This window comes from Miscanthus floridulus, chromosome 1 (genome assembly GCF_019320115.1).
Source record: "Miscanthus floridulus cultivar M001 chromosome 1, ASM1932011v1, whole genome shotgun sequence".
Taxonomy (NCBI): domain Eukaryota; kingdom Viridiplantae; phylum Streptophyta; class Magnoliopsida; order Poales; family Poaceae; genus Miscanthus; species Miscanthus floridulus.
The window spans coordinates 145,905,814-145,920,036 of NC_089580.1; positions in this window are offsets into that span (position 1 = coordinate 145,905,814).

The following is a 14,223-nucleotide window of genomic DNA, read 5'->3' on the forward strand; positions in this document are numbered from 1 at the left end:
AGGTGCTTGCTTCAAGCCATACAATGCCTTCTTCAACTTGTACACATGGTTGGGCTTCTTGTCATCTTCAAAACCGGGAGGTTGCTCAACATAAACTTCTTCATTAATATAACCATTAAGAAATGCACTCTTAAGATCCATTTGATAGAGCTTGATGTTGTGAGCACAAGCATAGGCTAGCAAGATTCTTATTGCTTCCAATCTAGCAACCGGGGAATATATTTCTCCAAAGTCAAGACCTTCAACTTGAGTATAGCCTTGTGCTACCAATCTTGCTTTGTTCCTTACTACTATCCCATCTTGATCTTGCTTGTTTCTAAAGACCCATTTGGTTCTAATCATATTATGTCCCTTTGGTCTTTCTACCAACTCCCATACTTGATTTCTTGTGAAGTTATTCAATTCTTCATGCATAGCATTCACCCAATCAACATCCTTCAAAGCTTCATCTATCTTCTTTAGTTCAATGGATGACACAAATGAGAAGTGTTCACAAAATGATGCTAATCTTGATCTTGTTTGTACACCTCTTAAAATATCATCAATGATAGTGTCTAAAGGATGATCTCTTGCAACATTGGTTGGTTGAAGGATTGGAACTTGATTGCTTGCACTTGCTTGATCATTGGGTTGAGATGATGTACTAGCTACTTGATCTTGTTCATTGTCATGAGATCCACTTGCATTAACTTGATTTGTATCATCTTGCACATTTGAGTTAGAGAGCACTTGCACTTCATCATCTTCATCATCATTCACTTGCCTAGGCCTTAATTCACCAACATCCATGTTCTTCATGGCATTTGAAAGTTGAATGCCTCTAACATCTTTCAAGTTCTCATTCTCTACTTGTGAACCCTTGGTTTCATCAAATTCAACATCATGAACTTCCTCAAGAGTACCACTATTCAAATTCCATACTCTATATGCTTTGCTTGTATTGGAGTAACCAAGTAGGAATCCTTCATCACATTTCTTGTCAAACTTGCCTAATCTAGTGCCTTTCTTCAAGATATAGCATTTGCAACCAAAGACCTAAAAATATGCAATGTTGGGCTTTCTACCATTCAAGAGCTCATATGGTGTCTTTTCTTTCAATCGGTGACAATAGAGGCGGTTGCTACAATAGCAAGTCGTGTTGATAGCTTTGGCCCAAAAGGATTGACTCACATTGTACTCACTAAGTATAGACCTTGCCATATCAATGAGTGTTCTATTCTTTCTCTCAACAAAGCCATTTGATTGAGGAGTGTACTTGGCCAAAAATTGATGTCTAATTCCAAATTCATCACATAACTCATCAATTGTAGTGTTCTTGAACTCACTACCATTGTCACTTCTAACTCTCTTGATGGTTATTTCAAATTCATTATGAATGCCTTTGATAAATGATTTGAATGTTGCAAATATATCACTTTTATCCACTAGAAAGAATACCCATGTGTATCTAGTGTAGTCATCCACTATCACAAATCCATATTTGTTACCACCGATACTAGTGTATTGTGTTGGCCCAAACAAATACATGTGCAATAACTCAAATGCTTTACTAGTGCTCATCATGCTTTTCTTAGGATGGGTGTTTCCAACTTGTTTGCCGGCTTGACAAGAGCTACAAAGCTTATCCTTTTCAAACACAACATCTTTCAAGCCTTTAACGAAGTCATGCTTAATCAATATATTCAATTGTTTCATTCCAACATGACCAAGCCTTCTATGCCATAACCAACCCATGCTAGACTTAGTGAATATGCATGTAGATAATCTAGCTTCACTAGCATTGAAATCAACCAAGTATAGATTCTCATATCTAAAACCTTTGAAGATCAAATTAGAGCCATCTACACTTATGATCTCTACATCATCTACCCCAAATATGCATTTGAATCCAAGATCACACAATTGAGCCACAGATAGCAAATTGAAGTTCAAGCTCTCTACTAGCAACACATTTGATATGCTCACGTCATTGGATATTACAATCTTACCAAGTCCTTTGACCTTGCCTTTGCCATTGTCACCAAATGTGATATTATCATAACCATCATTGCCATTGGTGTTGATTGAGTTGAACATTCTTGCATCACCGGTCATGTGTTAAGTGCACCCACTATCAAGAACCCAATGCCTTCCTCCAGCTTTGTAATTGACCTACAAAAGAAGATCAATTCTTTTTAGGTACCCAAACTTGCTTGGGTCCTTGAAGGTTAGTTACTAAGCTCTTTGGAACCCAAATGGCTTTCTTCCTTGAGCCCATGCATGGTTTACCAATGAACTTAGCATTTACACCATTTGTACCCTTAGTAAGCATATAGCATGAATCAAGCTTAATGGAGGATACATTAGCATTTTTGCTCTTATTTTTGCATTCTTGCTCTTTTTGACCCACTTGCTTGCAATTAGTGCAAAACCGACCATTGTTCTTCACAAAACTAGTCTTATGAGGAGCAAAGGCCGCTTTGCCTTTCTTGGGGGTATAGCTCAATCCCTCTTTGTAGAGAGAAGCTTTTTGGCTATCCAAGCACATAAGCAAGCGGTCCTCACCACCATAAGCCTTAGCTAAGGTGTGAGTGAGCTTAGTAACCTCCTTCTTGAGGTTCTCATTCTCAACCACTAGTGAGGCATCACAAGTGAGACCATCACTACTAGATGAGGTAGAAGTGGAAGTGCTACAAGAAGGGTTAGTAGGAGCAACAATGATAGGCATAGATAGTGATTCATCAATTATATCACAAGTTAAACCTACATAGCAAGTTTCAACATGCTTCTTTTTATTTTGCTCGTCAAGCAAAGAGGAATGAGCCTTTACAAGCTTTTTGTGAGCTTTGCCAAGCTTCTCATTGGCTTCCTCTAGCCTCTCATGAGATGCATTGAGCTCATCAAAGGCTTGCTTAAGGGCTTTTAGGTCCTTATGTAAGCTTTTGCATTCCCTTCTCTTGATATCAAAGTGTTCTCTAGCATCTTCTATTATGTCAAATAATTCATCCTTAGTGGGTTCATCATCATCATTATCATTATCATTTTCATTTTCATGTTCATTATCATCAACATGTTCTTCATCACTTTCATCATCACAAGATTGTACCTTAGTGGCTTTAGCCATGAAGCATGATGAAGATTCGAAGAGAGAAGGCTTCTCATTGATAGCAATACTTGCAAGAACCTTCTTCTTGGTGGTCTTGTTATCATCACTATCATCATCATTATCACTTGAGGAAGCATCACTATCCCAAGTGACTACATATGAACCACCCTTCTTCTTCTTGAGTGCCATCTTCTCCTTCTTCTCTTTCTTTTCCTTCTTGTCCTTCTTCTTGTTCTTCTTGTTGTCATCATCATTGTTGCTATTGTATGGGCATTGAGCAACAAGATGATCTTTGCTTCCACACTTGAAGCACCTTCTTGACTCTTCTTTGTTCTTGAATGAAGATTTCTTTCTTCTTGCACGGTAGCCCTTCTTCACCATGAACTTGCCAAATCTTTTGACAAAGAGAGCCATCTTCTCATCATCATCATCATCCCAAGATTCATCTTCTTCACTTGATGTTTCTTGCTTTGCTTTGCCCTTGGATGATGTGGCTTTGAATGCCACGCTCTTCTTCTTGTCATCCTTCTTCTCATCTTTCTTCTCCTTCTTTTCTTCCTTCTCATCATCATCTCTATAAGTATCATCGGTCATTATATCCCCCAATACTTGGTTTGGTGTCATGGTGTCCAAACCGCTTCTTACTAGAATGGTGACCAATGTACCAAATCTTGAAGGTAAGCATCTCAAGAACTTATGGAAGAAGTCCTTATCCTTCACTTCTTCTCCAAGTGCTTTGAGATCATTGATAAGCACTTGAAGCCTATGGAATATCTCCGGCACACTCTCATCATCCTTCATCTTGAAGCTTGCAAACTTTTCTTTGAGAATGTAAGCCTTTGCACCCTTCATGGCTTGAGTGCCCTCAAATAATTCTTCCAACTTCTTCCATGCCTCATGTGCCATCTCAATATTTTTGACTTGCTCAAATGTTCTTTCATCAATTGCATCATGAATGGCACTTAGAGCAATGTCATTATTTTGGAGAAATACTTCTTCAGCCGCGGTGGGATTTTCCGGATCTTCAATCTCAATTTTTGTTTCTACCACCTTCCAAACCTTCCTATTGATTGACTTGATATAAGTTGTCATCTTGGCCTTCCAATAGGGATAGTTGGAGCCATCAAATTAGGGTGGCTTCTTGGTGTTGTTGATTTGAGCCATTTTAACACCGAAGGTTGTTAAGCCTCAAATAATGGTGACCTCGGCTCTAATACCACTTGAAAGGTCCTAATGGCTAGAGGGGGTGAATAGCCTAATAAAATTTCTACAACAACACTTAACAAAATAGTTAGACAATTATGAGGCGAAGCAAGTGTTGCACTAGCCTACTCAAAATACAAGCCACCTACCACAATTCTAGTTTAGATAGTGTCGATTCACACCAGAGCTATGATACTACCCTATGTTAGTGTGCTCTCAAAGGCTAACTAAAGAGCCACACCAACCAAGCAAGCAAGCTCTCACAACTAGCTACACTAAAGAGCTTGTCAACTAGTTTGCGGTAAAGTAAAGAGAGTGATCAAGATAGTTATACCACCGTGTCGAGGAGTGAACCAATCAATCACAAGGATGAATAACAATGAAGACCAATCACCTCAAAATCAAAGGATGAACACAATGATTTTTACCGAGATTCACTTGCTTGCCGGCAAGCTACTCCTCGTTGTGGCGATTCACTCACTTGGAGGTTCACACGCTAATTGGCTTCACACGCTAAACCCTCAATAGGGTGCCGCACAACCAACACAAGATGAGGATCACACAAGCCACGAGCAATCCACTAGAGTACCTTTTGGCTCTCCGTCGGGGAAAGGTCAAGAACCCCTCACAATCACCACGATCGGAGCCGGAGACAATCACCACCCTCCGCTCAACGATCCTCGCTGCTCCAAGCCGTCTAGGTGGCGGCAACCACCAAGAGTAACAAGTGAAATCCGTAGCGAAACATGAACACCAAGTGCCTCTAGATGCAATCACTCAAGCAATGCACTTGGATCACTCCCAATCTCACTATGATGATGAATCAATGATGGAGATGAGTGGGAGGGCTTTGGCTAAGCTCACAAGATTGCTATGTCAATGAAAATGGCCAAAAGTTATGAGCTACAGCCAGCCATGGGGCTTAAATAGAAGCCCCCATGAAATAGAGCTGTTATACCCCTTCACCGGGTATAACACGGGCCGATCGGACACTCCGGTCCAACTGACCGGACGCTGCTCCTTAGTGTTTGGTCACCCGATGGCGTCCACGTGTCTCCTACGTTCAACAGTGAACGTTTGATCTCAACGGTCAACATGTTGACTGGACGCTCCGACAGAGCTGACCGGACGCTGGACCCCCAGCGTCCGATCATTTACAGTAAGGGTCCAAAACATGTTTTTGTCGACCGGACGCATCCGGTCATGCTTGATCGGACATAGCCCAGCGTCCGGTGCTTAACCCTAATCACTGTGCCGACCGACAACATGACTGGACGCAGCCTTTTAGCGTTCGGTCACAGAGCGACCCAGCGTCCGGTCAGTTGACCGACGCCAGCGTCATTGCGACCAACTCCATTTCACCTCTAACTTCTTCACCCTTGCTCAAATGTGCCAACCACCAAGTGTATCACCTTATGCACATGTGTTAGCATGTTTTCACAAACATTTTCAAGGGTGTTAGCACTCCACTAGATTCTAAATGCATATGCAATGAGTTAGAGCATCTAGTGGCACTTTGATAACCATATTCCGATACGAGTTTCACCCCTCTTAATAGTACGACTATCAAACCTAAATGTGATCACACTCTCTAAGTGTCTTGATCACCAAAATGAAATAGCTCCTACAAGTTATACCTTTGCCTTGAGCTTTTTGTTTTTCTCTTTCTTCTTTTCAAGTTTAAGCCCTTGATCATCGCTATGCCATCACCATTGTCATGTTATGATCTTCATTAGCTTCTCCACTTGAAGTGTGCTACCTATCTCATGATCACTTGATAAACTAGGTTAGCACTTAGGGTTTCATCAATTCACCAAAACCAAACTAGCTACACTAAAGAGCCACCAGGGACCTCAAACCCATAGCCCAGGATCGAGGCCACAGGCACCACGATCAACGAAGCAACCAACGACCCGGGAGCGACTACCTGCTCCCATACTGATGCCACGACACCACCAGATGAATGAGTGTCGACAGAATATCATCGGCAGTCCTCCGAGGGATATCCCATGAAGGTAGATTGATCGGCAGAGAAGCATGTGATCAAGAACAAGAAGGCAATAGAGACACACGAGTTATACAGGTTTAGGCCGTCAGTATGATGTAATACCGTACTCCCATGGTCTGTTGGTTTGTATTAGCTATTGTATGATATTACGTGAGTTTGGAGGGGGTCTCTGCCCACCTTATATAGTCCAAAAGGTAGGGTTATAAGTCGGTTAGAACTAAGAGATAATCGGAAAGTAATAATAGATTACAGGAATCTTGGGATCATACGGATCCTAACAGATCTTGTAGTATCTTTAGGAATCTTTCCGGTGTCTTATGGAAGGCGCTGAGCACAGTCGTGCCCTGCAAGACTTCGTTTTGTGGGCTGGGCCGCCCCTAGGGGCACAGCCCATGTGGTCTGCCATGGGTATCTGGGGTTGTACCCCCCACAGCTAGTCCCCGAGCGCCTTGTACCCATTGTGAAATGCCGTCTTGAGCTTGTTTGAGTAGGTGTGAACAAAGCCGAGTAGTCAAACTTATGGTCTGACTACTGTGATGAGTTGCCAAGCAGTGTGAGCAGTTGCCGAGCAGCGTGAATCATCGCCGAGCAGCGTGAACCGTAGCCGAGCAATATAACCCAAGTATGGCTTGCCATTAGGGTGTAAGGAGCTCAAGTTCAGAATCAAAAATTTCTTCGTAGTGGACCAAGTGTGCCCACTTAGAGTCCGACCACGAGAAAAGGAGATAGTCTTCTTCAGCTTCAAGAGGCGTGGAGTCTTCCAGAATAAAGCAAACACATTCACCATGAGGTGAAGTGTGCCCACTTAGTCCCCGAGTGTAACACCCCAGGTGTTTGCCTTCCACATTTGCACTTGCATTTCATGGACATGAGCATCATTCATTCATTCACAAGCTTATATCACATGAAACATGTCTTTAAAACATTGCAACGTATCATTATGTTTCTTGTGTGTTGTTTCCTTTATAAAATGTAAAGTGTGCAACACTTAAGTGCAACATGTGCCACTCACTTAGTGAAACAAAGTTAGTTAGTACTATGCAACAAGATTAGGAAACAAGTGAAACATGACTATGAAACAGTTGTAACATTTCATGTGTTTTTCATTGTTTCAGTACATACCTTGCTTGACTCTTGTATGACCAATGTATGGTGTGGCTAAAAACTCTTGTAAGTGACTAAGTTATATATAGAATGTCTTTTGGAACATTGTTCATGTTGATCACTTTGACTAATTAGGTTCCCAAGTCATGGTTTGACCAATTTGGACCCCTAGAGCTTCTGTGTTTGACTGTTTAAAAAGTGTAGCTTAGGTTGTTTGCATGTCTGAGCAACCTACAACAAAGTCGTAGCAAAATTTATAAGGAACAAACTTTGTTTAGAAGCCAAGTCATGAAAATGTGCACAACATGTTCAAAAAGGACCCACAAGTCAGTTTTGAAGGTGGATTCAACATTTGAAAAATTTTCTAAGTCCTTAATACAATTCCAGTTTGATCGAGCCAACTTTGGATTGCTACAACTCATGATCCATTGAGAATTAGGTCTTGGTCATTTAACATAAAGTGTAGCTGGTACTTAGGGCTACAATTTGTATCTTGACTGATTTCGCTGATAACCAACAGATTAGAAGCTAATCATCGTCAAACTTTGCCTGTCAGTCGCCATTGGATAACTGAATCGCCGTTTCAGACGTGCTACAACGGCGACCGGTTTCAGAGAACAATGGCCGCGTGGTGCCACCCATCGCCGGTCGCCTGAGCGCGCTACCACGCGCCGTGGGCGTCCTAGCACGGCCAGCCACGATGTGCACACCCCCGTGCGCCTGCCTGACCTGCTCGCCATCCCAATTTTTCATTTCTTCGCCTCCACCGCGTGCTGCAAGCGAGCTCAAGCCGCTCCGCCATTGCCGCTCCTACTTCGCCGTCGCCTAGCTCACGCACCACCGCAAAAACGTGCCGGCCAGCTCGTCTGTGGCTCCGCCATGTTCGCCTCTCCATTCTCCACCACTTAGCCGAGCTGTTTGAGCGTTGGTAAGAGCGCATTCACCATTCCAGCCACCGCCGCCATGAGCGTGCCCTCGTCGGAGTTGAGGCCGCCGTGGTCGGGGTAGCTAGGAACCCTCCCCTCCTCTTCTCTTTGCTGGGATAGCACCGTGGCGACCTCCTGTAGCTCATGCCGTGCTCGGTTGAGCCAGCCGTGGCTTGCCGTCGCCGGCAGCTCGCGCCGAAGCTTAGCCGTGCCGCCATCACCGGCGACAAGCTCCCTCCGCTAGGTCGTAGCTGTAGCTGGTAGCACCAATCGAACCACCTCATCACGGAGATCACATCGGTGTCTTTGGTTTCGCTGGAGGAGCCGCCACCGGCGAGCTACGTCGTTGGCCGCGTCGTCGCGTGTGCCTCCTCTGTTCTGTCTCACTGACAAGTGGGTCCGGATGACATGCGAGTCCCTGCTGTCAGTGACTGTTGGATTCAAAGCTAGCCCATTTATGTAGAGTTTGAATGCTGATTTGAGATTTTTGTATCTTCAAATGTGTAGATCCAAATACTGTGATTCAAATTTTGTTAGACTCACAGTAAGGTCTAGTATTTAAGAAAAATATATCTTACGCACTTTATGTAGAAATTTTGGATGAATTAAATAGGAACTTGAAAAGTGTTTTTGAATGCATGCAAACTTGTTTAAATCATATCTTGAGTTTCCTTGATCCAAAAATTATGAAATTTTGTGGGTACGCTAGTATTGCTTAATAGAAGCTCTGGTTAAAATTTGAGAGACATTGCATGTGTAGTTTTTGAGTTATAGATTTTCCTTTTATCATTGGTGGATACTTGTGTGAATTTTTGTAAATTATCTATGAATCCTATGGCCATGAAACTTGGTAGGTAGTATCTTAGTACCTTAAGGATGCTAGGAAAAATATGAAATCTGTTTCTTGACACTTTTCACTAAGGTTTCCTAATTATGGCATTTTAAGCCATTCTGCCTTACCAATTTTGTGTAGGCTGTTATACTTACTAAAATGGTGTGAAATTTTTATGGTAGTCTACTTGGGGCATGTAGTGTCTACTGTAATTTTTGTAGATTTAATGGTGTAGTTTTCATATATGTTTACTATTTCCTCTAATTAATTAAATAAATTAAGAAAGGTATTAGAGGAAATGTTTTGGTGATGAACACCCTACTTTATGGTGTCCTTGTGATATGGGTGACATGTGAGTAGATTTAGTTTTGTCCAATTATATGTTTACATCTTAAGTTATTAATTATTCGTTTGTATTATGTCCCTCTGGACAAATCTGGGGACTTTAGAAAGTTCCCCATGATATTTTGGTTTTCTGTAATGAGATGAATACAAGAGTTGTAGATAATTTATGTATCTAGCTCCTGTCAAAATTTGAGGGCATTTGGCCTAGTAGTTTAGAAACTACAGCTGTTTAAAGTTAGGTTCCAGTTTTTGCTTATTCTCTGCCTTGTGAGGATAGAGTTCTGTTGATTGAGGAATTGGACCTGATAAAAGTTTGAATCATGCTTTCTGGTCTGAAAATGAATTGTAGATAATTTCATAAGCTTTCCAGATTGTCTTGTTGCATGTCATTTGGATTTATAAATCTCCAGTTATGGCTAGTTTACTATACCGCTACATAGTCTCCATTTTGTTGAAGTACAAATGCTTGAGTGTATGCTTGTGCAATGTTCTCGTTGATTGTTTAGGGGTTAGCCTAACTTGAGAATATGCTTAGGTCCAGGTGCTAGGTCATTAACTGAAGATGAGTAATTATACATTAGGTTGTATAAACTTGGTAAGTAAAGTGATTCGAATAGGGCTTAAGTTGGACTATGCAAACTATAGCGAACATGCGCATTCCCCGAGCATCCCTAACATTCGTCATGTGCATCCATGATATTTATCTTGCGCATTCATGCAATAGGTGTGCCGGATAGAGTGACGTTGCTGGAGTTCGAGGGAGCCAACCAGGAGGAGGAGCCCGAGGTGCAGGAAGCCGACGAAGCAGCCGCCGTGGAGGAGTTGCCCGAGTGCCCTGACCACCAGCCTTCCTCGTTCCTGAAAGGCAAGCCCCGGAGCATATTAAGCCTCCCATGTTTTTACGAATACATTGAGTATCTTTTATTGTTGATGATGCATTAAGTATAGGAATTGGTTGGAACCAATTACTGCATTATATATCCTTCCTTGTCCAGATATCGCACTGGAATCCTATTTAAGTTCAGGACGGGTTAAATGCTTAGCCATGCTTAGTGCGGTAGAAGTCAGGTGATTTCCTGTCACCTGCGAGCTTTAGGATGAGGTGGATCACGGTTGGCTATATTTACTATCGTGGAAAAGAATCATGTGAATAATGAATTAAGACCGGACGGGGTCTTGTGTAGGTTTGAACATAGTGACTCCGTCTGAGTCGTTTAAGGACCGATACGCTGTACGTCCTCATGTCATGTTGAACGCAGCCTAACACTTAGCTGGCTGGATAAGTTGTTCCGACCGTGAAGCCTAGTAGCTCAGTTCAGGCCGGGGACGCGAGCAGGGGTCCGCAATCTGGATGGAAGTAAGGATGTGCAGGGAACCATTGGTGTAAGCCCAAGGGCAGGTTAAGTCACCGAGCACTCATGGCAGAGTGGTTCTCTAATTTTGCGGCACTGTTCGGACTCGCGACTTCTGAATTGTACCAATGGTGACTTGTTGTGACCCTAACGGGGGAAGCAGAGTTTGTGTTTAGGAATACCCCTCCAGCTGGATAGGAATCGATTCGAATCGCCGTCTCTCCCGGATAGTGAGAACTTGACTGAGCAGCGGCAACGTAGATTCATTAAATTTAACGATATGGTTAAATGGATGATGATGATAAGGTTGCCACAATGAATACCTGATATGGTTATTAATGTTTGCACCCTAATAAAATGATTGCTTAGTACATGTGCTATTATAGATGACAGGATAATGGCTAAAAAGTCACTGCTAGTCAGGATAAGAGTTGATCATACTACTTATGCTTTTCTGCAAAAAGAAAGTGTCAGCCAGCTCCACTACATTAAGCTATGCATAATCCTTGGTGTCATTTGTTTGGTTTCCGGCGGGTAAGTCTAGCTGAGTACATTCCCGTACTCAGGGTTTATTCCCTCTTGTTGCAGATGATCTTCTATATCAGGGATTCTGTAAGTATTGTCTCCACCCGGCGGGTGATGAAGACTAGATCATGGGCATGATCTCTGTTCTCTTATCTGAATGCTTTTGCGGGCCGTGCTCAGTAAACCAGTATGTGTATTTGAACTCGGTGTGTGAGTTAAACTATTTGCTTCCGCATGTTTTACAAGACTTGTTTTGTAATAACGATGACTCTGTGATGGTGTAATCTATTTGCGAATGTCTACGAAATGTTGTAACGTATGATATGTTATGTTGAATTACTGTGATCTTGGTTGTATGCAAGTTGGTTTGAAATCCTTCGAGATTTCGGTTGAGTACCGGGTTTATATGGGCTCAAGTTCAAGAATTTGATCGTTTCGGCAATTGTTTTGTACTTGTGCTCTTATAAACTGGTCGGTTCTGTGACAGCTGGCATCAGAGCTAGATTCAACATTAAACATGTCTTACGGCTATTTAAAACAAAAGTTTTTGTTGTTAAAATGGTTTTCAAACTTATAGTTATATATAAGTGTTCAAAAATCAAAATTTTTATGGTATACTAGTGATCACATCCCTTATAGCCCACTTAAGGACTTCTAGGTGGCTTATATATAATTACTAACTTGGTGGAATTGATTGTTTCTATTTCATCGTCCATGCAGCGTGATATTGCATGGGTGCCATTCGTTTGAATGGTAATGCATGGATCAATTGCCTCTACGCTAAGGTAAGTGTGAGTTGTGAGAGCATGACCGTCCAACCGTCGGTCTAGGGGAGAGTTAGTTGTGGTTACTGGAGTATTTACATGTTGCATACATGTATATATGAAGGTACTTAATTGTGGGTACATTTGTCGGGTAGTTTGGATACCGAAGTATATATATCGGGGGATGTATATATGGAGAGTATCTTAGTTACTACTTGTGTAATTAGCATTATATCTTGTTGGGTTGGGCTGCAATGAAGTTTTTCTATAGGTACGCTAACAACGCACCGTGTAGATCGACTAGTTACCGCTAATTGAGAGAACGTATGTATGCCACCGTATATTTCGCTAAAGCTTAAATTTTCTTAGGTTTGTGAGGACGTACGGAACGAGCATGCATCATATTCACTCATGTCATTCATATTGCATTACTCCCTCCCTTATAATTGCTTATCCCAAGTATTAAGTGCAATCTCTCAGCAAGAAGATGAGGAGATTCGTGGTATGGCAAATTATCGTCTGCAACAGTGGGGTCAAACCGCACGCGAGAGAGACGAGCTTCATAACCAGCTTATGAACCTCACTATTGAGAGAGATGTGGCTGCACAAGAATTGGATTGTGTGACCCGTCATAGAGATGCTTCTTTAGAGTTAGAAGAAGAGGAAGACCCAGAAGAAATCCAAGGTGTCTCCGATGTGGACAGTGATCGCTTTGATGTGTAGTTCGTTAGAAAGTCTCACTAGTTAAGCTTTTGCAGTCATTGATGTAATGTACTTTAATTCGCTCCCTTCGGGATGCATATCGTAATGGTTAAGTTAAAACTTGTCATGTTGGAATGCACTGCGTATGGCGCTAGTAATCTACTTGATGATGTGGTGATTGGAGAATGAATTATTGCCTCTGTTTATTGTAGGAAGTTTTCATTCTCATCAGTAAATTCAGTTTGGCACGATTATATTGTTCCTCTCCAATGTGCTGACATCATCAATAATTACTGGTTGCGCATTGTGCAGATGCCTCGTACTCGTTCCACCGGTGCGGGTGATGATGATGATCTTCCACCGCCACCACCACCCACACCCACGGAATTGATAGCAATGCTTGCGGAAGGACAGCGCACTATGGCCGAGGCCCTCCGTACAATTGTGAATCGGGATGGCCGTGGTCCACGCCAAGGGCCGGAACCAAATCAATACAGTGATTTCAAGGATTTCCTTGACGCGAAACCCCCGATTTTCAAGGAGGCTGAGGAGCCTCTACAAGCTGATGAGTGGTTGAATACTCTCGAGCAGAAGTTCCGTCTGCTCCGCTTGACTGAGGTGCTGAAGACTGAGTATGCCTCTCACTAACTGCATGGGCCAGCTGGCATTTGGTGGAGTCATCATCGGTCCACTATGCCCGCTAATGCCCAAATCACTTGGGATCAGTTCAAGTCTGCTTTCAGGGGAAATTACATTCCTCCTGGTCTCATGGCGATCAAACATACAGAGTTCATGAAGCTGACCTAGGGGAACAAGAGCCTGAATGAATACCTGCAAGCTTTTAATAACCTTGCAAGGTATGCTACCGAGTTTGTGGACACCGATGCCAAGAAGATTGCTAGCTTCAAGCGGGGACTTAGCCCCAAACTGATGAAGACCATGGGAAATTGCAAGTGTGCTCATTTTAATGTGTTTGTGAGTGATGCCTTATCGCAAGAGAACAACAATGCTGTATATGTGGCTTCGAAAAGTCATAAGAGGGCCTATGAGGCGGGCGCCTCACAATCCAAGGCTCACGTCACACAGAGGGCTCCATTCCATCCTCCAGCGTCAGCCGCTAAGTTTCGCCCACCGCAGCAGAAGAATCCCGCCAAGACTAGGTTTCGCAAGGCATTTACAGTTGCTCTTCCCAAGGGCACTACCAGTCAAGGCAGTTCCAGTGTGCCACCAAGCAACATGCCGTGCTGGAATTGCAACAAGTCAGGCCACTGGTCGAGGAAGTGTCCTTACCCTAAGAAGAACAACTACCAAGGTGGTCGTCAGGGACAAGTGAACCACACTAACATTACTAAGATTCCTTCAGGAGAGGTCATGACT